General features: G+C 35.5%; 1 long non-coding RNA gene across 1 annotated transcript in view; it reads right to left on the minus strand.

Moving 5' to 3' along the window:
* The window catches only part of LOC138399004 (uncharacterized), a 219,547-nt gene that overhangs the window by 82,304 nt on the left and 114,452 nt on the right, over positions 1-22,791 (minus strand). The window contains exon 3 of the long non-coding RNA XR_011236076.1: positions 14,151-14,248. This is a non-coding gene — a long non-coding RNA (uncharacterized lncRNA). The remainder of the gene's footprint in view (positions 1-14,150; positions 14,249-22,791) is intronic.

A 22,791-nucleotide genomic window follows, 5' to 3' on the forward strand; every position in this document is an offset into this window, starting at 1 on the left:
GGCATGAGAAATCTCTGGATTTATATCTTACGTTAAAGTAACTTAGATGGTGTCCACATAATTCTTGAATTCGTGGTAGGTTTGCAATTTATTTTGTTTTATTTTGGTTGCACTTGATACAACTCTAAGGCTATTTTCATTGAAATTTCAAAAAGCAAAACAACTAAGATTGGACAGGTTTCTGAAACATACGTGATGATTAAGTCTGGTGCATACATGGTCCTGTAGAAACTGAATTTACTATTGTCTTGGCACAAATGCACAAATGCACAAAGCACTGTGCATTGAGTATATAATGTAAAATCCATTTTTTCCTTTTATGACAAAACAAAACAAAAAAATGGAGCATTTTAGAGAAATATCTGTAGACCCTGGGCCAACCAAATCAGGTGGAATTTAGAACTTCGTGTCCCGTTTTTCAGTTTGTACCCTGTCCAAAGTAGTGAATCTAAGCACAAAGCTCCCTTTGAGGCCAAGGGGACTCCCTGTTTGTACTGGCATCACAGGAGAGACACGAAAAAAAGGAATGAAACCTCTGAGAACATGGAAAAATCCGGTTTCAATAAAGATTACAGTACTCCCAAAGTTAAAGTGATACAATGACATCAAAATATCATAATACTTATAGTTGAATATATACCAATTTGTAAGATAATATTATTTAGAAAGTCATAAAAATTATGTTTTACAATTTATTCAATACCCATCTCCCTCTCCAAGCAGAGACCTACCAGTACTGAGGCCTTGAATAAGAAAAAAAGTCTCCTCTATGATAGCATAGTTATGAAATTGATGTGTTATTTCTTTACTTTTCTTTTGCTCTTGAAGAAGTTAAAATTTTTACTCACCTCCCCCACCAAGAAGGATAATGTAATCACCAGAATCCTTTGCTCACTTACCAAAATCACTTAGGGTATATTCTATTGAAATATTTCAGTGGGTGTTTAGCCATAAGGGCATGAATAATCTGCTATGAAATGTTATCTTATTACTGTCAACATACTTTTCAAGCTTTAGCTAAATATTCCTCCTAACACCACTGTAGGGAAGAAAAATATTATTATCGTATCTTCTTTTCACGGCAGAACTGAAAGAGCAGTTAGTTAAGTGTTTTACTCAAGGCAAAAGAAAGCAAAAGGGTTAGAAGTAAGTCTGGACTGTAGTGGAACGCCTTGTTCTGCAAGCAGGCCCAGCTTATGAATTGCCTACTGATTTAGGAGAATGAAGAGAGTCCAGACAATCACCATTATTCTCATATCATTAACTGGGAATAAATTAGGTCAGCTCTTGCAAGGGAGTCCTCATCTTTTCAGGCTTTGAAGACGTCATTTATTTATAGTGTTGAATACTTTATTTATTGTGTTGAATACTTCACCTACTACTGCAGAGCATTTTTACGAAATTAGAAATTTGTCAAATCTCATTTTGCATATTAAAAAAACAATCAGTCAACCCTGAAAAATCACAGAACTCCATTTACTTTTCAAAATAAAAGTATTTTTTACTTCGTTAAAAATAGTTTCTCTACATAGAAATGACCTATTCCTCTGGGAAAATATGATTTTGTATAAAGCTAAAGCAACAATCAGGAATTATGACATAGACATATAGAGTTGGGAACCTCAAAGTTTGTATTGACAGAAGTGGACATAGTTTTGAGAGCGTTAGAATTCACATTATAGTTCTGTGCCTCATTTTTTAACATAAAATGGGAAGGATAATAGTTGGGGCTTAATTGAAAAAACTAGAAAAAAAGTAGTAAAATAGATGTTTATATTCTTTAGACCAAATTATATTCAGCATCTTTCAAATTGTCACACTCTATCATTTTGTAGTTGATTTTACATAAACTATTGTGCCTCATAAAACTTCACTTGGTATAAATTTATTTTGAAGATTAGAGTGGTATATAAAGGTAAGTATACTTTCATGCCTTTTTTTTTAAGTGGAGGTACTGTTTTAAAAGATAATTTTACAACATGTTTTGAAGTTATTAAAGATCTACCCAAATCTAATCTAAACAGGTGTCCAAAAAAAAAAAAAAAAGGGGGGCTGGTCTTCACTACTTTGCATAAACTTTATTTCATTGCTTTTAAAAAATGAAGTTCATAAATAATGGAATATCAGAATAGCTTTTTTATATTTATAAAAAATGATACAAAGAATATAGGGTAATTAGAGTTAAACTCTTAAAAAGAAGTAAATCTTCTAACAAGTACATTTGTTAGAAGCAATCATTGCCTTTCAGGTACAAGATATTCACTGAGCTGCACTTGAGATTTCAAAATCTTTTGAACCAACAAGGACCTTAGGGAAAACAGTCTCAGATTTTTTTAAAACTAGACTTCAGAAAGGAAGAGAAACTTTCATTTGTCCAAAGAGCTGTCAATTATTTCAGTCTAAGAGGGTGAAAAAAGTTAGGGACAATCCAAAGAAAAATATGAGGACATAGTCTTTTTAAGAGCATTAAGTCTTTTATCCTTACTGGAAAAAGATTTCTATCGAACCTCTCCATTCCTCCCCTCAACTTCCTCTAGCAGAATTGCACCACGGATGGTTAGGAAAGGCAGGAAGGAGAGGAAAAAGGCTGCAGATATTCCTGGTACTGATTCCCCAAGCCCCAAATCCATTAAGATTATTGTAGCTGCCTCTGAGGCGGGCGATTATCAGGCTAGGGAGAGTCCCTCAACGCTAAGGTCTTTGTTGTTGTTTCTCTGAAATTTCTCTAGAGTTAGAGAAAACTGGAAAGAGATATGGATGGGTTTCAAAAACTCCTTTTCTGATTCCTAGCAGCCTATCAGGAGGCACAGTGAAGGCAAAATTGAAAGGTCCGGGTAGACAGGAACACAGCACCTCTCAGCAGAGGACTCCGTGGGGCCCTTTTGTATGAGCTGAGTCACCTCCCATCTCCTTGATAGGAGCAAGAATCATCCATTTCCCATTGGCATTAGGTGAGGACTTCCCCACCTCAGCCACCAGCACCTTGACGGGGGATTGCCCTCCCAGAATGCCTGAGTTTTCACTTTCCCTTGTGGATACCTTCAAGACACTCAAAAGTCACACAAAGATCCCAGATAACCCTGGGCACCTTGGGGTATTGTCATGAACCAGAAAAGCCCAGTATCTTTGTGTAAGATTGGGCTAAATATAATAATGAAAGACTGTAATACCCCCATCATGTCCAAAGCAGTGGTTAAACACACCCCTGAAATATATAATAAGTTTTGGATGATCATAAGAGCATTTAATTTGATTTTTGAGTTTTTGTGTAGAGATGCATTTAATAGTCAATTCAATTCAAACTCAATTAGTGGGGCATAAACTCTCAATGAAGAGAAACCTCAGCAAAGGCAAGGAGCTGCTTACATTGTTCACTTGCTTCCTTTGTTCATCGCCTTCCAGAAATCGACTAACTTTGAAAGTAGATTGATGGCAATCACCTCTCTTGCAATGTTCCTGAAAGACTAGACATAGTTAAGCTTTCTGGTCTCCTAGGACATCACTGCCAACTGCTTGCCATAAAAGTAGATGAAAACTACTCACACCACAAAGCAAGATCCACTGAATGTCGTGCAAATACTGATCATCCAGAGGTGACTTAATGTGTAAGTTCAAATCTGGAACAGGATTGGACAAATTTAAAGCGGAAAAGGATAAAATTTGAAATCCTGTAATACCAGAGTCCCATGTCTGGGACTGAGTTCATGACTGGAGTGACTCACTGTGGACTATTTTAGCAGCACATGAGTGAAGAGACCCGGTCTTCCGGCCTTTTCCTCATAGTCTGCTAATACCACCCTGCACGAGCCCTGGTTAACGAGACCCAGTTGCTCAACTTAATTGTGTTCCACCCAAAATTATTTGTATTTTTTCTTTTATATGTTATTCTGATTAGTTAAACATTCTTTGATTTGAAATGAACATGTCAGGGACAGTTTTTCGATTTAAATAGGGTGTTCTCAACTTCATGACCACTGCTGAGATTATTCGTGCCGGGTATCACTGCCCTGTGCCCATGCTGGCCTGTTTAAAACGTGTGATTCTCTGTCATAAACATTCCATGATATGGTGGACAACAGAGTATCAAACACTATAGAGTTTAAAGGTTACTTTTAAAAAATTGAACCTAAATGATTATAACTGTCCACTGGAGAGTTTAACATTCTACAATCATCAGTGTCCACAAGTGCTGTTAACCAGCTCGACTGATGCAAACATTTCTTTGCAAGCATTTACTGAAATATTGTAAATTACTTAACTGCAGCAGTGTACTTTCTCTCCCTTAATCTTGATCTGATCCCTGAGGGGCTATTTATTACAGACATATACAACTTGTCATTAGAAGTGATGTTAATGTAATACGACACAAGTAGCACACATTGTTTAAATGTGTTCCAGAAAGTTAGCAACTTTAGTTCAGTGAATACTTACATGATCTTCTGCCTGAAAAGCAGCAAGAAAGGAGTGAGGCCAGGGGGGTAAGGGCAAAATATTAAACACTGTTCACTGTAGGTGGCCAATTAATACCCTGTATCCAAGCTGGAACAAATCCTTCCACTATATACATAAAGCATATAATCTCTTATCTGCTTAGGCATTATCAAATATTTTAGCAAATCCTAGTAACTTCAAACACAGGTTTAATGGAATGCAGCGCTAAAACATGCAAAGTCAAGAATCAAGTTTTTTAAGAACATAATCTGTTTTAGAAGGTTTCAAGAGAACTACTTTGCAATGCCATTATAATCTTATCCCATGAAGAAAGACGTCTGATTTGGCAAAACATTACATGTGTTAAAGCAAAATGCACAACTTTGCCTTCCCAAAATTAAAGCCATAGCAGGAAAATCATTTTAATTCTTTAGAAGTTGAAAGAAGGTACAGCTATTGGTCCAGTTCTCAACATTTGGTCACCAGATAATATTAATTTGAGAGGGAATTCTGATACATGTCCACATGACATTAACAGTATGATCCAGCTGGGACATGTGCCAATATTAATTCAACATTGTGGTTTGTATCTCATCATCAAGTTAAAAGTAATACAATTAATTAGACCACAAGTATGAATGAAAAAAAAACCAACATAACCAATAATACAGCTCTGAAAAAAATTCCAGTTTTCACTTATACATACATTTACTTTAAAATATATACATTCTCCCCCAGCTATACTGTCCTTTTTTTCCTGGATAAACTGGAATATATTTTAAGTGTCTTTTCATCTTTTCTATCTTCATCTGGGATTCCGCTCATGCACTGAGGGTGGTTTAGATGAAAGATCAGAAAGTAGGTAAAGTGAGAGAGATCTCCTTTTCAGAGTGAGGCAAACACAGCATGAAGTCAGAGAGAAAAGCAAAGAAACAGTCGGGAAAAGACAGACCAAACTGCATGTAGAAAACTGATCTTTCCATATACTTTAAAGCAAAAGCTCTGTGATAAACTTGACTTACAAGCATAACAGTTTACGCTATTTACACAAACCAGAATACATAGAACAAAAAGACAGCTCCTAGCTCAAAGCAGGGAAAGAAAAAGAAAAAGAAAGAAAGAAAACCATCTTATTTTTTAAAAGAGAAATTATTTGCTTAGTAGGGTGTGCATAGCTTAGGAAATCTAGTGCTTGTGAGTGATGCAAGATAACACTTTCTTGTAATTTTATATAGTAAGCAAAGATTTAGAATATTTACAGACCACCCTGAGTAAGAACGTCACTGGATTCTAGGAGCATGCTCATACCAGAACATTCATCTTAAAAAAAAGAAAAAAAAAGTGCCCAGTGGCCCTCAGGCCATATATGGCTGTAGAGGAAGGTATGCCTTTGACCTTCCAGTGCCTGCACAATTAGAGCACAAAGCTGTTACAGCCTACTGAAGCATTTTCTTTCTTCAACTCGTTATAATGACTAACTTCTTATCAGATCTGGCCAGTGACAGTACTAAAGCACTTAAGGTTCCTCACATTCTAATTTCTGACAAAAAGGGATCATAAAGATAGTTGTGTTGTTTTGAGTGACAGTCTACTGGTGTGGGAGGCTATGACTCAGTGTAAAACAAAGTGTGCCGATTATTTGCAGACCCGCAAACCGTGCTGCTTTGGTGTTCCGGTGCTGCTAGCTTGCTCTGTGCTCACGGGCAGACATAGAGAGAAAGTAGGTCTGTGTATTATATTTTAGACTGTACACAGCTGGACTGGCATAAGTTCCTTTTTCTGATTTGTGGGTAGGTCTTGAAACAGAATTTCTCCTTATTAAAATCGATATAGGAACATTCCAAGCTTTCAGACGTGAAGCATTTCTTTCATTTTTGTTCTATAGAATAGAATTGTAATGAATGACAGTATTCTGCTATTTATATTCTCAACATACACTTTCACCGAAGTTTTCAGTCATTCTGCATGGGTTAACAGATGCAATAATGTCTGATCTGAAAGGTGAATGCCCCTGTGTATTTTTCCCATTACTCAGGCAGCCAGGTTTTCCCCCATTGGTTATTTCCTCTATGGGAATAAAGATACTTTGGGAGAAGTAATAACTCTTATACTATTTGCTGTAGTATGTTGCAGCAGTAAACAAAACAAATGACACCACATCTGTCTGAAGGAGCTCTCATGCTTATTTACATACAAAGTTAATGGTTATCCAGTTATTCATTTAGCTCTTTCTAAAAGGCTGAGAATTTTATTAAAAAATTATTCACAGTAATTACTTTCCTACCAAGAAACTATTAATATACAGCAAAAGATGCCAGGCAAGTTACGTAACATTGTTTTCTGTGGGCAGAGACAGATAACTATGATGCTCTGTTTACCTGCAAATCACAATCTACTTGGGGTGTAGGTTTCTAAATCTTTTATTTCAGCTCAGTTTGTTTTTAATTGAATGGAAGTCTCTTGGTTTTCTCCACAGATAGTGTTTCTTTTTAGATTCCTGAAGTCTGTAATATAAATCTTCATTCTAACAGTACTACTATTCTAGAAAGCATAGTTTTGTGTAAAAGTCTCCTAATAACAAGTTTTGTAGCCCTTGTAATTCATTAAGTCTGAGCAATTGCAACAGAATGCCAGGGAGTCTTAGATTTATTGGTAATTTACAATATATAGGTATTTATTTTAGGCATAGGCAAACATGACTTGCCACTACAAATTCAGGAGATTGGCATTTCCAAACCAAAATTAGCAGTGTGGATTCCTTGACCTTGGTTCTGTTAGACATAGATAGAGAGAGACAGAGGCAGAGATTTAAAGGCTAATTTAACAATATGGCTTTATTAAAAGATCAAAAGACCATAGTCTTTGTGCACATTTATCCATTCATTGATTCAAGAAGTATTTTTAGTATTTCCTGCAGTGGAACTACAGAGGTTAATAAGGCTCACTTTTACCTTCTCTTGCCTGATGCTAGAGAAGCAGTGGGGATAGCAACAAAAGCAAATGTGGTCGGGAAGGAAACTTATCTGAACTAAATCCTCCTTCCTGCCCCTCATCTGGAGCTCATACGTTCTATGAATTGGAATCCAGAGGCACACACAAGACCTGTAAATACATGTAATGCTCTCTGGGAGTATTTGAGAGGTATTCTTCGACTCTCAGCTGTGGTAAAGAAGTCTGTTACCTTCTATTGCAATGCTTTCCGATTGCAGAAGATTTGTTGCACAAAATTGTTTACAGGGAACCAGAAAGAGCAAATAAAAACAAAAATTGTGCAATATTCAAATTCTGATATTTTTACAAATTCTTGAGATTGCATAATTCAGATTAAAGTTTCTAAACTCAAAAAACTCATAGAGAAAATTATAGCTTATTCAAAATCAGGGGCTTTCAGTGTTCCTGAGATCCTCAGGAGCAGGTAGGCCTGGAGTGAAGGTGGGGAACAGGCCAGGAGAGAAAACTCTGCCCCTGCGACCATGTGACTTACTTTTAGGTGTTGTGTGGATTGAAGTACATCACAAGACTTCATTTGACGGAGGATTTTCTTATTCAAAGAAAGAAAGGAATGCTATAAAATACATATTCCAGATTAATGTGTTAGGAGAGGAATTACAGAAATTCAGAATAACTATTTTTAGTAATAGAATTATATTTTTCCCAAATAAAACTTCATGAAGACTATCAGAATTTTCTTGAAATGTTTTCAGTATTCATTATGGGAATGGGAATCACTTAGTACCCCACAGAAAAAGATAAGAAGTAAGCACTGTAGCAAGGATTTTTATAAGAAAACAACTCTAGAGAGAGAAGTATGTTAATATAAAATTAATGGCTATAAACATATTTTCATTGTAGAAAAACATGAATATACAGAGAAGTATGTTTAAAGTGACATCAAGTCACCTGTACGCCCATTATTAGCTTTTCTGTGGATGTAGGATAATTGATATCATAATAAATACACTTTTGTAGACTGAACTTTGTCCTGTGCAGTTACTCATGCATTTAAAAAAAAAAAATCTTTAAGGAAGACATAGAAAAGATAGAATTGAAGCAAGCTTTCATAGATCTAAAATTTTAAGAAGAGAGTGTGTTGGGGACCTCAGCTCTTTACAGATTTCTCCACTTTTCTGTTTGGACGATCCCAGGTGGCAACCGTGTAGGCCTTAAAAAGGTAACTATTTTCCTGGAAGGGGAGCCTCAGTGGTCCTAGGCCTATGCAAATTTCATCTAGTCTACTTTGAGGAGGTCATCCACATTGGGCTAACCTTTGCTTCCCTAATTTCTTTTCCCACTATCTCCTAAAGAAACTCGTTATAAAATGAATAAAAGGCAATTTCTACTGTGGGTAGAAAAGCCAAGTAATCAGTTAGGAAAGAATTTTCTTAATGAACTGCTAAGCCTAAATCAGACTTCTCGATATAATCTAAAATAAAACGCCCACAGATGTTGCTAAATTAATAACTATTGCACTTATTAAGTAAAAGTTTATCTTGTCTGTCTGAGATCTAAAAAAAAGGCAAGATTTCCCAACCAGAGGCCAGAGGCCAGGGACAACAGGTTTGGGGAATGGCTGGCTACAATGCTAAGTGTCAAGGTGTGCTAGAATTTCCTCTAAATATATTTTAAATTAAGTACCATAGAACTGTTCTATCTATTTAAAGTTCACAGCTACTGCAGGTATTTAAAAACATTGGGATAAAAATAATTTGTCCACCATATTACAGAGCAAATCTAAGGAATCGAAGCAGCATGGTGGTACAGCTAAAATCCAGTAAGTTAAAATATTTCTTCTCTCTCTCTCTCACAGCTTTCCCCCTAATTAGAAGCAAATTTGCATGGTTAAGTCTTAAGCCTCATATTAGTTAATTTTACATTTCGTGTCCTCCCTCTTTCTAACTTCTCCCAACTCTGGGTTACCTGCCCTTCTATTTGCCGCTACAGCAGCCTTTAGATCCTCTCTTATAACACTGTATAAAAATTGCCTTTTTATGTGTCTCTCCCTCACTAGATGGTAAATACCTTGAGAGTGCCATTTTTTCCTTTCATTCGATGAAGTCTTAGTAATTGCATAGGTGCTCAACTATATTTACTAGATAAGTGAATAAACAAATGAACAAAATAAGCAAATACATGGAATAAAATAAAGAAGAAAGGAAACATAACTTTACCTAACTGGGATATTGCCATGATAGTAACAGCATGGCACCTTTGCCTATTGTTTTCCTCCAATAACCTAGGACGTTAAACTCCACATGACCAGGCAAATTCCTCTGAGTTAGCTGTAACCATTAAAACACCTGCTGTCAAACATACCTTTCAGTCTCTCTGTGTTATTTAAGAGAATTGAGGGCCTTGGACTAGAAGATTTCTTTTGCATAAATGATAATTAAGGGTTAATGACCCAATGCCTTGCTTTAGGCCAAAAATTATTCCTAATCGGTCATTAGTCTCTCCCTTCATGTCCTGGAACTCCATAATTATTGCTTAATTTAAGCATAATCTACTATGAATGCAGAACACTGCCTATCTCTGTCCTTTAAACATAATGAGCACAGATTTCAGTGAATTTAATCAGTTGTTTACATATGACCTGGTTCTTGGCAATAAGAGGAATTATGTCTTTCATTCTCATAAAAACTTAAGCACAGTGTCCTAAGAGGTCAGATCATATTGGTTATTTCCTCCATGGATCAAGGTCATTATATTTAAGATTGAATGTTTTTAAAATTTCAAAATGAAATAAAATTTTATGTCAAATATTCTGCTATCTTACTCTCTTGTCACCCTTTTTCTCAGCACAAACTTTATTAGTTTCTTGAAATATACAATAGCAATTGTCTAATGACAGTGTGACTCATGTTTCTTTGGCCAATTTGATACCATATAATTTCAGAGGTATCTTGGATCTCTTAAATTAGTAACAGTAAAATGGATCATGGATTTTTCCAAAGTTTTGCTTTACAAATATTTACTGCAGCACAAAACTTTGTTATATTTCTTCAGTCTACTGATAATCCCCTGATTAGACCATCTCATGCTTGGAGGAGCCAAAGAAAAATTATAGAGCCTGCCAAAGGCAAATAAACTGTGTATTTCTTTCAAATTTTTTTTCAATAGCTTGTATTTTTTTTCTGATAAAATAAATGATTTAGACTAACAAGTCACTCATTGATCTTTGACCTTTTCAGCCACATCAAAAGCAACTTAAAAGCCAATTAGTGGAAATACAGAGAAAAGGTCATTTTATTACAGCACTCAACATTGAAACCATAATATTGTACATAGGTTTAAATTATCCCATGGCTTTCATTAGAAAAATAGAAAGATAAATACTTCAATCATAGAGCAGGTAGATATTTGCATGCACAAATGATTTGATTTTTCCTTGTGCTGAATACAGTAATTTTCTTAGCACAGTCACCAGTGAACGCACTCTTGATTATCTCTTTTGATGTAGAACAGGGACAACACTGATAAATGATGTCTACTGATAATCCCCAAGTCTCATTTTAGCCACTGGCTTTAATTGCTTTTTCAAAACAGCTTTTTACCAGACTATTTCAGAAGAAGTAATACATAAAAGATGAAACATTTGCTTTCATTCTCTTCCCTCCTTTTCTTCTCCAATAGTGTTGATTATAAGAAGGTAATGCAGAGGAAAGGGAGCAAATCAAAGACTTGGAGGACCACAGAACTGAATACAAGCCCTTACAAATTAAAACAATTCATTCATTAAAATGATTATTTAATGTTTGTAATTAAATTTCTAAAAAACAGGTGTTCTGAGAATCATTCAGTTATTAATTTTTCTCATTTGATTTAAGGATCTGTAATTTGCAAGACACTGGGCTAGGCATACTTTGGAATATATAATAAAAGAAAAAAATGTACTTAGTGACCTTAGAAAATTATAGTCTAGCAGAGGATGCTACAAGTCCTCTTGTCAATTTCTCTATATGTTGTGCTGGGGCATGATGTCTTTCTGCCAGTTTAATAAAAAACAGTAGAAATCATTTTAACTTGAGTAGGAGGTATTAGAAAACCAATTCATCATATGTTAAAAAGGAGAATATCTGATTTTTCTCTGAGCAAGAATGTTATATTTATATATGTGGCACAAAAGTCAATAAGTATATGAAAAAAGTACCCCCAAAACTCTAGAACAAAAACTTACTATACTCTAAAATGGAGCATAATGCTATAATCTAAAAAATATGTGGAACTTGTGGAATAAAGTCACCAAGGTCCCTTGTAACATATAAGATAAGGTATTGAAAAACTGTATTGGACTTTGATTTTCTAGGCAGGAATTTCCAGTCCTTTCCTGAATGCTTTTCCTTTAAAGTACAAGCAGACCGCATTCATCAAAACCAGATGCTAGTGTCGCTCTGCTCAGTTTCAGTTATCAATATCAAGCTTGAAAGATCCAAAACATTTTTATAAAAAATTGATGATGCCTGTGATCAGATCATATTCACCAGGTTGACACCAAGGTCCATCAATGCCTTTGAAATGAAAAAACTCAAGGTCATTCTGACCATATTTTTCTCTTTAATTTTTTTAAGCCAAAAATTTATTTGTCCAAGAAATTTTGCGTACATGTGAAGCATTCAGACTTCTTGATTTGGTCCCTTTGAAAACTACTAACACTGAACAGACCAGCCCTTTAAACTCTGCTTGGCTCTGTTGGCCACAGCATGTCCATAGGATGGAGATGTACAGTTAGCAATCTAGATCACTGGTGTCACCACTCCTACAGTCTTGAGTGGATGGGGCAAAGCAAAAGTTACAGCCCCACAGGTAGGAACATTATGTTGATAGAGATAGGACCATAGTGTATGGATGCTTATGCCCTTATGAGAATAATGAAGTCCTTAAGTTCTTTTGATGTCCTGTTCCTTGGCATTCGAAACTTCTAACTATATATCATTTTCTCCAGCTATATTGAATACTCTTCATCAAAATCTTTTCTTTTCTCTTACAGAATAACACTAATGGCGATAATGTGCAAATTTTTTTCGTTTTTATAATGTATTTATAGACTCGATTTAAAGCTTCTCTTTTCTTTTCCTTTCTTTTCTTTCTTTCTTTTTTTTTAGAGGCAGAGTCTCACTCTGTGGCCCAGGCTGGCGTGCAGTGGCCCAAACATAGTGCACTACAACCTCGAACTCCTGGGCTCAAGTGATATTCCTTCCTACTGCCTCAGCCCCCCGAGTAGCCGGGACTACAGCTGTGCACCACCGTGCCCGTTTTTTTTTAAATTTTTTGTAGGGACAGGGTCTCCTATGTTGCTCAGGCAGGCTTCCAACTCTTGGCCTCAAGTGATCATCCTGCCTTGGCCTCTCAAAATGTTGGGGTTACAGGCATGAGCCACCATGCCCAGTCTTAAGGCTTTTAAAATTCACTGCAACTACAAAAGTTCAAAGAATGAGTAATTAAATTAAAAAAAAAAACAATAAAACTTCAACTCCATGAATTCATATATTGGCATAGAGTTTATAAAAAATACCAGCCAGATATTATCATAATATTCCAGTATAACATATGAAAGCAGGTAGCATAATTGAATGCTACATTCATATTAAATGTGAGCGTCTATATTAAATGTGATCTAAACACTATTTAGAATTTTAATCCTAGAGATAGTTAAGTGCTATGTTAGGCATTAAATGTGTGATGGGGACCAAAACAATCAAGAGCTACACTACATAGGCTTACAGTACATGGAGCCTACATACATGCACATTAAACAAATGCATAAATAAAGGGACAAACAACAAACAAACGGTGACATGTATAATAAAGAGAATAAACAGGATACAGTAGGACTTATTTAGATTTGTAGGTCCTAGATGGTATGATGGTTAATTTTATGTGTCAACTTGACTGGGCCACAGGATGCCCAGATATAGTCATGTGTCATTAATGACAGGAATATGTTCTGAGAAATGCATTGTTAGGTGATTTTGTCATTGTGTGAACATCATAGAATGCACTTACACAAACCTAGATGGTACAGCCTACTACACACCTAGCCTCTATGGTGTAGCCTATTGCTCCCAGGCTACAAACCTGTGCAGCATGTTACTATACTGAATGCTGTAGGCAATTATAACACAATGGTAAGTATTTGTGTATCTAAACATAGAAAAGGTAATGCGTTATGCTAAGATGTTATGACTGCTATGATGTCACTAGACAATAGGATTTTTCAGCTCCTAGTGGCTTCTGTTGTATAGGCAGTCCATCACTGACCAAACCATCTAATGTTGGCCAAACATGCGAATGAGGTTAGCATTTGAATGGGCTGACTGGGTAGTGAAGATGGCCCTCCTGACTGCGGATGGGCATCACGCAATCAACTGAAGGCCTGAATATGACAAAGAGGAAACCCTTCCTGCCTATCTGCCTTTAAGCTGAGACATGGGTTTTTTTCATGCCTTTGGACACAAACTGAAACACCTTCTCTTCCTAGGTTGTCCCAAGCTTGTAGACACCTGGACTGGAACTATACCACTGGCTCTGCTGGATGCCAGCTTGCTGACTGCAGATTTTGAGACTGATAAGCTTCCACAACTGCATGACCTTCTCCCTAAAATTTATGCATGTGTCTGTGTGTGTGTATGTGTGTGTGTGTGTATGTAGTGTCTTCATATGTTTATGCTACTATAACAAAATATCTGAGAGTAATTTATAAATAGTAGAAAATTATTTCTTACCATTCTAGAGGCTAGAATTCAAGGTCAGGTGCTGGCAGGTTTGGTGTCTGGTAAGGGCCTGGTCTCTGCTTCCAAGATGGTACCTTGAATGCTGCATCCTGCAGGAGACAGACACTGTGACATCACATGGTGGAAGGGCAAAAATGGCCTGTTTCCCTCCAGCCCTTTGATTAGGCACTAATCCCATCCATTAGTGGATGACAATCTCTCATGGCCTAATCACCAACTAAAGACCCTACTTTTTGATTTTGTTGCACTGGGGATCAAGTTTCAATGTGAATTTTAGAGGAGATGCAAAAATTAAAATCATAGCATACAGATATAGCTGTAGATATATAGATATAGAAATATCCTATTGGTTCTGTTTCTCTGGAGAGCCCTGACTAATACAAATCTCACTTAATCTGAGATGTGGAGGATGAATAGGAATTAACACAATGAAGAAAGTGTAAAGCATCTGCAAAATTCCTGAATTAAAAATAGTCCTAAGTGGTTGAAATTTAGGACAAAACACCATTTTTTAGATTTTGTTTTATAGCCTAAGTGCAATTGTTACAGGTTTTTAAGCAGGGTAATGACTTATGTTTATATTTTAAATATATATGTTATGCTTAAAATGAATTTATATTTTAAAAAATAAGTCACTGGGACTAGTGATTGGAGAACAGGTTAAAGGTGATGGGTGTATTAAAAGTGAGGTAAGTCAGGAAGAGGTGTAAAGATGATTGAGATCACCTAAGGAAGAAGCATAGATACAGAAGAAAGGAACACTTAAGACAGAGTCCTGAGTAAATATTTAAAGCTTGAGAAGAGAATGAGGTCACAGAAAATACTGAGAAGTGATCAATAAGCCACATCAGGAGAGTGTAGTATTACAGAAGTCAAATTAATAAGAGGTGTTAAGAATGAGGAGGCAAGAGTGTTAAATAAGGTTATGAGGAATGATAAAAGGAGAACATTTAGATTGGACAGAATGGAGATAATTAGGGGTAGGAAAAAAAGCCATATTACAGAAGGTTGACCATACCTAGTAGAGTGAAAGATTACCGTAGTAAACTATTCTCTCAAGGGCCATAGGATTATGTCATAACCATCAAAGTAACAGATTCAAAGTAAGTCCAAAAACAGAATTCTATACATAATTTTAGAAATTGGCAACTTTTCTAAAATTGTATGTCAACTCTATATGGATCAATTCATTGTGAGCATTATTGTGTCAGAAATATACTCTCATAGATAATTCTTTCATTACAAAGGAACAAAGATAAGAATAACTACAGACATCTTGAATTAAACTGTGCAAGCCAGATGATCTTTAAAGTGCTTAAAGAATGAAACAACAAACATATGTGTCACTCTAAAAATATTCCAAAATACAAACAAAATTAGGCAAAGAAAAGCTATAAAACTTTGCTGCCAGCAGAACTGCTCTGTAAAAAATATTAAAGGGAATTTTTCAGGTAGAAAGAAAATGATAACCAATGGAAATCTGGATCTACACCAAGATATGAAAAGAGCCAGAAGTAATAAATGTGTGATCAAATATTAAAGACTTTTTTATCTTTTCTAAATTTTTAAAAAATATAATGATACAGTATTTATGATGTTGATAACATATGGAAAATAAAATGTGTGACAAAAGTAGAACAAAGTTCATGAGAGGAAATGGAAGTATACTGTTTTAAGGGTTTTACCTTATATGTTAAGTGGTATAGTATTATTTGAAGGTAGAATGTGATAGGTGAGGAATGCATATTGTACATATTGTAAACTCCAGAACAACTATTAAGAAATTAAACAAGAAAATTTAGCTTAAAAGTCAAGAATAAAAATGACATAATTATTAAAAAATAGATAATTACCCAAAATGGAGCAGAAAATGAGGAAGAAAGAAATAAAGAATAGCTGCATAAATAGAAAAGAAGTAGTAAGATGGAAGATTTAAATGAAACCCTATTAATAATTATATTAAGTGTAAATAGTCTAAACACTTCAGGTGAAAAGCAAAGATCATCAGACTTTTTTTAGGCAAGGCTTAACTATTTTCTGTCTAGAAAATACATGCACTAACTATTAAAAAAATAGGCTACAAGTAAAATGAATAAAAAAAGATTTACTATGCTAACTAATAACAATTTAAAGATATTAATATCTGACAAAGTAAATTTCATAACAAGAAATATTACTAGGGATAAAGAAGAGTATTTTATAGTGACAACGAAAACCTAATTTCTAATATGCATACACCCAATAACAAAGGTTCAAAATACATGAAGGAAAAGTGAAAAGTCATCTTTGAGTAATTGATAGAATAAGTAGACATAAAATCAGCAAGAATTTGGTAGTCATGAATAACACTATCAACCAATTTGACCTAATTATCATTTATAGATCATTCCTACCAACATAAGCAGAATATACACATCATCTTCCAGGGCACACAGAACATTTACAAACTATGTTAAGTAATACAAAAAGTTTCAATAAATTTATAAGGGTTATAATCATGTAGAATACGTTTGTTAACAACAATGGAGTTAAATTAGAAATCAATAATAAAATATATTTTTTAAATCCCCAAATATTTGAGGATAAACATTACAATGCCACTAACCCATGGGCCAAAAAAAAAAAAAAAAATCACAAGAGATATTAGAAAATATTTTGAACTGAATTAGGATGAAATCACAGCACATTAAAATTTGTTGATTGAAGTTAAAACAATGCTTACAAGGACATTTGTATTTTAAATGCTTATATTAGAAAATAATAAATGCCTAAAATCAATGGTTTTTATAGCTTTCACCTTAAAAAACTAGGAAAAGTGGTGCAAATTAAACTCAGTTAGGAGAAGTAAGGAAATAATAGCAGAAATCAATGTAATGGACAATGAACAAACAATAGGAAGAAATTAATGAAACAAAAACCTGGTTCTTTGAAAAGATTAATAAAATTTATAAACCTCTAGTTAGAGCAATGAAAAAGAGAGAGGACACAAATTACCAATATCAAGAATGAAGAACCTATAGAAATTAGGTTGCAGAACCTATAGAAATTAAAACTATAACAAGGAATTATTAAACAAGTGTACGTCAAATAATTTGTAAGTTTCGATTAAAAAATGAACACATTCCTTGAAATGGACAAATTGCCAGAACTAACTTAAGAAATAAAAAACTTGAATAGCCCTATAGCTATTTAAACTGTAATTAAAAACTTCCCCTCAAAGAGAACTGAAGGCTCACATGGCTTCACTGGTGAATTATATCAAATATTTAATGAATAAAAGATGCCAATATTTCACAAATTATTTTATAAAGTAGCAGAGGAATGGACATTTTTCAACTCATTTTTATCAAAATTGGTACCAAACCAGACAAAAATATTATAAGAAAACTACAGACCAATATCCCTCATGAAAGTAGATGAAGAAACATCTTATTGTCTTAAGACAGTACCAGCAAGCAAATTTAATAATACATAAAAAGGTAATACATCATGACAGAGAGTGGTTTATTTCAGAAATGCCAGGTTGGATGAGTTCACATTAAGAGTTTGAAGCAGAAAAAAGATATGATTGCCTCAACTGATGTAGAAAAAACATTGACAAAATTTAATACCCATTCATGAAAAAATTCTCAAAAAATAGCAATAGAAGGAAACTTCTAACCTAATAAAATGCATCTCTGAAATACCTACAGTCAACATTATACTTAATGATGAAAGACTAACTGCTTCCCCTCTAAGATCAAGAACAAGAAAGGATATCCATAAATACTTTAGTTCTGTTCAAGGTCATACTGAAAGTTGTGAAAGCTAGTGCAACAAAGCAACAAAAAAGCAGAAAAAGACATATAGAACTAGAGAAATGAAGCTCTTCCCAGTTTTATTTCTTTAAATAAATCATATCAATAGCTATCTTTTCTTTTTCATTTCACCTTTTATGTTCCAGCTCAAAGCTGAGAACATTGTTCTAGCTCTTGTTCTGAGAAAGAGCAAACTCCCTTTCTGCTTGGGATCTATGTCTGATTAGCTTCAGGTTGGGACTACTGTCCTCAAATTCACCAAAATCTGCTAGATTGCAAAATGAAAACAAATTATTCCCTTTCCTGAGGACATACTCCTTTGCAATGTTACTTTACAATTTGTCTGTCACTGAAGAGGAGTAAGTAGCCTATATCCCCACCCCTTGAATCAGTTCTTATTACTTGCTTTGGACGATAGGACAGCAGCAGAAATGACGTGTCAGTTCAAGCATAGGCCTTTGGAGACCTTGTTTCCACTCTTGCTTTTGGAAATCTGCCATGCCAGGAGAACAAGCCTGAGCTGTCCTGCTGGATGATAAATCATTTGGAGGAGGACCAAGATGCCCTAACTTTCAGCCAGCTTTTAGCTGATCCCAGACACCTGAGTGAGCTCCAGCAACTTGGCCTAGAACAGCAGACTCTCAGCTGCAAATTGTTGAACTGAAAATCAGTAAGTTAAAGCAACAGTTGTTTTAAGTCACCAAGTTTTGAATTGATTTGTGACACACCAAATGCTATCAGATGAAAGTACCCATTGGGATCACTCACAGAATTGCCTCTTTATTTTTTGGCTTCTAGTATCACCTCCCCAAAGTAAAATCCATTTTCATTCCTCACTCCTCTTCTTCTGTAAACGTGGAAATTCTCTCAAAGTTTTAATTTCTCTCATAGTTTTTCCCTGCTAAATGATGTGTGTGTGTATTTGACAGAATTGAATTAAAAAAAAAAAAAAAAAAGGAAGACTGAAATCAGCCTAAAGAAGTAGTAATTAATTGGAAATAGAAATAGTTCTTTTTAGCTTTACCTTCAACTTGATTTATACATGGGGCTTATTTTTGATACAGTGCCTTATAGCTGGCATCCATAAAGAAAGGACATAAATAGTTAAATAAATGATATATTTGTCCTTTTAATGCACATTTCCAAGGAAAGTAAAGTAAAAAATAATTTTTATTAGAATAGTTTGTGTTATAGATTAACTTTTATGAGTCTTACTTGGCATAATTATCCCCTGCCAGAGGTTAAAAATCCCAGATGTTCATACTGAAACATCAATCTGCGGTTCCTTTACTTGTTTACTCAGCAAAATGTTTATTCATCACCTACTATGTGCTAGGCCCTGAGTTACAAAGATGAAGATAACCAATTCCCCATTTGCAGCATCTCAAAACACTGGTTTTTAAGAGATCATCAGCGGCGTGAATCACACTTTTGCTAGTAAAGCGCTGAAGCATATAAATTATATTGTTCTAAAGATCTCTCTTTTAGAAACTCATTCTTCTTCACTAATATTTTTATTTTTGGTTTTAAGTAGGAATAAAGGGGGCAAGATTACTGCGCTTGGATCTAATTCACAATGTGCCCCTGAAATGTGCCACATGTGAAATGCATCTAGCATGTATTTTGCCACTGACATAAAATCAAAGAGTGCTGTGGGAGCAGAAGATAAATATGTAAATGAGTGAGTTAATAAACTATTGTAGACAAGATAACAGAGCATCTAGGTGAGAAGACCATAGAAAAGGCTTCTTATAAAAGATCACTCATGATGTGGGAGGCAAGAGGGTATTTGCTATTTGGACAGGATGTTGGAGAAGGAGAGGATATTTTAGGCATAGAAGACAATACCACCTAAGGCATAAAATGAAAACAATACTTGGCATGCGTTTTAGTATGAGACGGGGCACTGAGCAGGGGGAAGATGAGGTGGAAGCAAGAAATAGGATGAGAGCTTAGAAAAATTGGCTGAGGCCAAACCATAGAGAATTCCTATGCCATGCCGTGCTATGCTGAATTCAGACTTATTTCTGTAAATGATAGGGAAATTACTGAAGCATTCTGAGCAGGTAACTAGTGAGAATTAGATTTATATTTCAGAAAGATTTATCAGGAGGTATTTTGGAGTTTAGGCCCAGTTTAAAAGAAAAAAAAAAACTAGGAAAAAAACTATTAAAATAGTACAGTAAAAGAATGCACGGGCCTAAAGCCATTTCAGTGGTAAGAAAGGAGGGGAGTATCTATTGATCATTAGTATTTGGTCCTGTTGGAATGCTGCTGGCAACAAAAAAAGAATAGGCCAGGGTGGCCCAAGCCTTTGGACCTGGGGAATTAACCGAGTGAAGAGTGGCCTTGTTAAGCACAATAGGAAACAGGCCAGCAAGTTTCCGCTGGTTTCAGAGGACTAATGAGGTTAGCAGACGGCCATATTTGCTTATCACTGAAATAGAATGTAGAAGAAGTGGTTTTCTGGGCTACCTAAGGAGAGTGTTTCACAGGAATCTTGCTTTCCTACTGCTGCAGACTGGCTAGGCAAGGGTCCCATGTATACATACATTAATGCCGAGGAAGCCAGCTCAGATAATAGGCAAATGATCTTTTGTTTCTTTTAGGTGAAAAACTTTGGCATTATGCACCATAACTCAGTGCATAGTGTATCCAGAATACTTGAAAAGGTCTTTTGCTTTCTCATTATTCAGTGATAATTAGCCTGTCTTTTTAAGTATGTCTCCGGACCTCACTTTTATATGAGAATGCTGAACTAGATGTTTTCTACATTGTCTGCCTGGCTCCTTTAACAATAAAATCTGTTCTGTGTTGGGCAACTAAAAGAAACCTCACAATTGAGTAAGTCCTGGAACAATGAGTGTGTATGGCTATTTGAATAGAGTGGGCACTCCATTTCTTCAAAAATATTATGGGGGATTTGTTAGTTGGATTCTCCTTTGTGAATATCACATCCATACCGCAAGCATTTTGAAGCTAAGGTATCTTTTGTTTTTAGGAACTATTACTTCCAGAGTGCCAAATTTAAAAATGTCCCAAAAAGATGTTCTGAAAGCAGAAATCAAATAACTAAGAGTACCTATTTACTATTCCTTTTTTATCCCCATAAAATAAAAATAAAACATCTTTTCCTTACCCACACCGAATTTTGGGGCTGCCAAAGGGCTCAAAAACAATTTACCTTTCCCTACGAAAAGCACCAGGCAAAACCCCCGAGGATAATTTTGAACATATATCAATGTTGTTCTTGACTTTTTAAAGTTATCTTCGCAGAAGCAATGTGGGTTAAAAAGAAAGTATTGTAACTGTAATTTTTTTTTTTTTTAATGTTAATGCTCAAGGGGTCTGACTTTGACGTTGCTGCCTTTACTACCATCAGGATATCATTTCCCTTTCCTTGTTCATACAGTTGTATATACAAGAAAACCAGGACCTCATTTATGGTTTTACTTCTTCTCCCCATGGGACTTGCCAATGTTCTCTATTTAAATTTAAGGCATAAGTGCAATGGGCTGACTTTGGCTTAACTATAAAGTCACATATTCATGAGTATATAAGAAAAATGTTGTATTGATTCTGATAGCCCACAAACGATTCCATTTCGGTCGATAGCTCTACTTTATTCAAACATATTGCATCTTTTAAATTCTCATTATGCATCTTCGTAAATGGGAATTGAAGAACTCGTGGCAACATTAAGCGTAGGGGAACTCTGCATAGCTCTGAATTATCCTTGTCTGCTGTGTTGTTAGCTTTATTTGGGATTTTCATGAAGATGAGTTAAGTCTGCTATGGAAATAAAATACAAAACACTGAATTTAGTGATGGGTTTGTAAATAACAAAATTCCAACTCGCTTTCATGCTCAACTGATAGGCTCTCTAGGAGGTGGTTAGAAGCCACATTTCTGTAGGGGTTTGGGCCTTCCAAATCCGTTGGCAGTTCTTGGCCTCCACTCAGGTTTTGGCTGGTATGGAATTTGTTTTTCTTTGAAGGTTGCTCCAAGACTAGAGTAACATGATTTGTATCTGGGTCTGTTTTGCTTCTCAGGTGGTATCATACTCCCTTGCACAGACTTTGCCAGGAATAACCTCTGTTGGAAGGAAAGGGAAAGGGAGGGAGGGAGAGAAGGATAAGGGAGAAACCAAACACATCAGACTGACTATATTTTGGAGTTTTGATAAAGAAAGCAGGACTTACTGTAGAATTCACTTAAATAAATATTCCATTGCCTAGATAATCATACTCAAGTGTTTTGGTACAATATTGGAAAGATATAGCTTGATGGTTATTCATTCATAGATGGCCTCAGTGTCATTTGATGCACAAAAAGAAGAGCTTATTAGGTTACATTGAGGGAAATACAGAGCCTGAGTTATAGACCGTGGTGGTCCCCCTCGATGTTGCTGCTTTTGTGCTGCATTGAGGGATTGCATTTAATCTAGCTACAACACTCTAAAGAGGATGGTGACATAGTAGAATGCATCTAAAAAGGGCCATCGAGTAGCCCTAGCTCAGAAGACATGATACTTAAAGAAAAGTGAAAAAAACAGACTCAAGAAGGATTAGGTTGCATTTCTGAAATGTGTGCTGGACTGTTCACCTGAGTCAGAATCACGTGAGGTGCTTTTCAAAATGCAGATTTCTTGACTTCACCTGAGAATTAGAGAATCAGAATCTTGGGAACCAGTTGTGGGGTGATGTGCTTCTTAATGAAGTTTCCCAAATGATGTTTATGCACACAAGCATTTGAGAACCACTGGAATAGAGGACCCTGAGAAAAAGTTGCCAGGGATTGATGGGCTGTCATAAGGTAGACAAGGAGGTAAGGCT

Source organism: Eulemur rufifrons, chromosome 18 (genome assembly GCF_041146395.1).
Source record: "Eulemur rufifrons isolate Redbay chromosome 18, OSU_ERuf_1, whole genome shotgun sequence".
NCBI classification, from domain to species: Eukaryota; Metazoa; Chordata; class Mammalia; order Primates; family Lemuridae; genus Eulemur; species Eulemur rufifrons.